The following is a 4,673-nucleotide window of genomic DNA, read 5'->3' on the forward strand; positions in this document are numbered from 1 at the left end:
CTCCCTGCTTGTGCCCCAGAGCGCTCATTCATCTTCTCTGCTTTTGGGGCGAATCAGGTAGGAAATTGTAAGAAGCATTTATGTAAGTACAAGTCCTGAGGCCTCTGACATTAAAGGTAATGACAAGAACAGATTCCACAACATTTTCCAAATAGGAAAAAAAAAGAAAAAACAGTTGAGAAAAATATGGCCAAAAAGTGAGCAGTGGTTATCTCAGATCATGGAATTTCAAGCAGTTTTTCTTTTCCTTTTTGCACTGTTTGAAGTCTTTTTTTTTTAAGATTTATTTATGCATACAAGAATTAGGATAAAGGCCAGAGGTGGAGGGTGGGGGATGGGGAGGGTGAGAGGATTTACCAGAGACTGAATGAGGAGCAGAACAGGCAGATGGACTGAAGTGCACTGCTGAGAGGAGCAGTGGGCGGGTCAGGAGAGGTCTGGACCGCCATGTGGGTCAGCTCGCTGGCCAGGATAGAACTCATGAGCAGTGGCTGTGGATTAGCTTCATAGTGCTGCGCTTTAACCATTGCACCACCAGGGAGGGCCCTGTTTGAAGTCTTTGTAATGTTGTGTGGGTTGCATTTATGAGAGAAGATAGTTACTTTCATGGGGGAAGGGGTTACCTCGGTTTTATGTTCTCCTTAACTCGCGTTTTACCTGATTTCTTCTAATAGCTCTTCCTTCCTCAGGAATAGGGAGGTTACAGGATTTCCAGTCTCCCAGTGCAGCTGCTCTAGACAGAAGCAGCTCCTGGACCGGCAGGAAAGCCTTCAGGAGCTAGCAGAAGTGTTACACAGCTCACTACTGCCCTCTTCTGGTAAAAACAGGTCAGGCCCTCATGTAGCTAAACAGGGCACAAGAGCACCCTGACCCCCAAGGTCATTCCCAAAGGCATGACTTCTGGCTACCCCTGCAGTCTTCTGTGCTACTCACCACACCCTGTCCCAAACAGGCCATCACCTGGTCTTAGCCTGAGTCATTACTTCAAACCCATCTGGATAGTGTTATCCACTCCAAGCCACAGTCTCCTAGAAACTACTGTATTCCAAATGCTAGTGCAAGTGATGGAGTGCTTTCCTGTCCACTAAAGAGCACTGATAGTCAGGACTTGGGGTTCAGAAAGGTAGAAGAAAAGGTTGCAGGAAGATAATTGAAATCATCCTGGTCATAAAAACCCTGTCTTCATATGGTTCTGACTTTTCCAAGTATTTCCAAGGCAGCTTGATATATATACACAAATAAGTTCATACAAGGTTATTTGCTACAGAATTCTTGGTATCAGTTTAGAAACAATCTAAATACCCCTCTGTATGGAAGCATTTGGACAAATGGGATGGTAGGCAGTTGTTAAAAAAAAAAAAAAGAAAGAACTGGGTCACCCTGAAGAAGGAGCAAGGGGTTGGGTCTCAGCACTATGAAGTTACCCACAGTCACTGCAGCACAAGTTCCAGCTTCAGCCAGGAAGCTGACCCACATGGCGCAGCAGGCTTCTCCTGCCTCACCACTGCTTCCCTAAGCAGTGACTTTCAGTAGATCCACCTGTTCTGTTCCCCACTCTGTCTCTGGTGAATCCTCTGGCCTGCATCCCAGTTCTTATATACATAAATAAATTTTTTTTTAAATTTTAAAGATTTTTTTATGCATACAGATCTGGGGTTCAGGCCAGAGGTGCAGGGATGGTGAGAGAATTCACCAGAGACAGAGTGGGGAGTAGAACAGGATGACTGAGGATGTACACTGCTGAGGGGAGCAGTGGGCAGGTCAGGAGAGGTCTGTTGCACCATGTGGATCACCTCTGGGGCAGGTGGGGATGGAACTCATGTTGAAGTGACTTTAGCTTCTTAGTGCTGTGCTTTAACCCGCTGCACCACCAGGGAGGGCCCAAAATCTTTTTTTTTTTTTAAAGATTTATTTATGTATGCATATAAGAACTGGAGTGCAGGCCAGAGGTGTGGGGAGGGAGGTGAGAGGGTTCACCAGAGACAGAGTGGGGAGCAGAACAGGCAGATTGAGTTACATTGCTGAGGGGAGAAGTGGGTAGGTCAGGAGAGGTTTGCCACCCTATGTGGGTCACCTCCCTGGATGGGGATTGAATACATGCTACAGTGACTGTGGATAGCTTCATAGTGCTTTAATCCATTGCACCACCAGAGAGGGCCCAAAAAATAAATCTTTAAAAAAGAAGTATATAAAAAAAAAAAAAAAGAAGTATATCTGTTTATGCTGCTGTGGAATGCTCTCTAAAACTGTTAGGTTTTAATAAAAACAAGGTATGTAACAGTCAATAAGTGTGAGTGTGTGTGTCTGAAATAAGGATCTGTATAACTGTAGACAGTGTGTTTAAATATGGATATCAGGAGAAAACACCAAAAACTAATAATAATGACTGCCTCTGGGGATGGTGGGAGGGACTCAGAACAAAGCAATAGGAAAGAGAATGGCTTTCACTCTATATCTTATTATACTGTTAAGTTCTTTGCCATGTACATATGCCATTTCTTCAAGATATCATTTGTTTAAGCTTTTAATTTTTTAAGATTATTTATTTATGCATAGAAGAACTAGCGTATAGGCCTGACATGCAGGGGGTGAAAGGATTCTGCTTTAGAATAGCCATATGTGGTTAGTTTCCTGACTGGGAATCAAACCCAGACTGTGGTGATAGCATGGAGACTTAACCCCTACACTATCAAGGCAGTCCTGTTTAAGATTTTTAAATAATATTTTTCAAAAGACAGTCTGGTATGAAAGACTGAATCAGAGAGACAAACTCAAGTCTAAACTTACCAGTGACATGACTGAATGAGCCACCTTACCACTCTAACCCTTGGTTTTCTTCTATCACAAGTAGAGCTTGTACATCAATCTGATGGCATTATTGTGAGGATTAAAAATAAGCATTTGATAACAGGACAAGGGCGTTATTCATACTGTCTTTTGTCTGAATGATAATTTCTGGAGATGAACATTGAGATGGCCTTGTTGAATATATGACCTGAAACATAGTAGATTCAAGGCGAAGGCTTATAATTTTCATATATGTCATCTTATTTTTCACTTCTTCAAAGAACCTTTTACCTGGAAAAATAGGAATAAATCAGCAGTCAAATGTGGCTTAGAACATAGGTCTCCAAATTTCTCTTTCAGGCTAAAAGCAAAACACTAGGAAGTTCTATGATGAGAAGAATGAAAACCAGAATAGGAGTTAGGGATTCTGGCATGTAAATTAGAAAATAAGGTATTAGACTATCTCTATTTGCATATCACATGATCTGATGACCATAGACCATATTAAGGAACACACACACACAGATCAGAACTGATAAATGATTACAGCAACACTTCAGGATTCAAGATCAATACAGAAAAATCTGTCAAATTTCTTCTTAGTCCTTTCAGGCTGCTATAATAGAATACAATAAATTAGGGGGTAACTTAGATTTATTTCTCAGATTGCTGGGAGTCTGAGATCAGGTGCCAGTATGGTGGAGTTCTGGGGAGGGTCCTCTTCCAGGATAGAGGTGCTGTTTTCTATGGGGTCTCTTTTATAAGAGCTCTATTTCCATTCTTGAGGGCTGAACCCTCATGACCTAACCACCTCCCAAAGGTTCCACCTACTAATGTCACTACACTGGACGTTAAGACTTCACCATGTGAACTTTGTAGGGACACAAATATTCAGCTCATAATAACTAGCAATGAATAATCTGATATAAAATTGAGGAAAGAATTTCATTACGGCAGCACCAAGAAGAATAATGTACTTAGGAATATATCTAACAAAAGAAGTATAAGACTTGCACATGAAAACAACAAAACATAGTTAAAAAGAATAAAAGAAGACTTTAATAAATGAAAATATATTTCATGTTCATGGGTTGGATTGAACAGATGGTATTCCAGGGAGTGAGATGGCAATGGTCCCCCAAAGTGAGCTATGCAATGCTTATCAACACCAATTTTTGGTATAAATTTACAAACTGGTCCTAAAATTCATATGAAAATACAAGGGACACAAAACTGCCAAAATAATCTTGGGGGAGGAACAAATTTCAAAACTCATTGCATAGCTAAAATAATCAACGTGTGACTTTGGCATAGGAATAAATACATGGATTAATGAAATAGAAAGAAATGGTCAAATAATTTTAGACAAGAATGTGGAGACCACAACTGAATATCCACATATAAAAGAATGAAGTTGAACTCCTCCTCACACCACATAAACAATTTAACCCAAAATGGATCATAGACCTAAGTGTAAGTGCTAAGCCCATAAAACCCTTAAAATAAAACATAGGAGTAAATCTTCATGACATTGAATTCAGCAGTGGTTTCTTAGCTGTGATACCAAAAGGACAAGCAACAAAGAAAAAATAAATTGGACTTTGTAAACATTTGTGTTTACGAAAGACACCACCTCTTAATAATGAAAAGACAATCCATAGAATGGGAGAAAGTCTTTGTAAATCATACAGCAGATAAGTGATTTGTGCCTTACAACTCAACAATAAAAAGACAAACAGCTCAATTTTAAAATAGGCAAGACATTTGAAGACATTTCTCTAAAGAAGACAGCAAATGGCCAATAAGCACGGAAAAGATGCTCCACATCAAAACCACAATGAGATACTTCACACCAAGATGGTGAAAATTTAAAAAGATAGCAAATA

The sequence above is a fragment of the Condylura cristata genome, unplaced genomic scaffold (genome assembly GCF_000260355.1).
Source record: "Condylura cristata isolate star-nosed mole 26May11 unplaced genomic scaffold, ConCri1.0 scaffold00008, whole genome shotgun sequence".
Classification (NCBI taxonomy): Eukaryota; Metazoa; Chordata; class Mammalia; order Eulipotyphla; family Talpidae; genus Condylura; species Condylura cristata.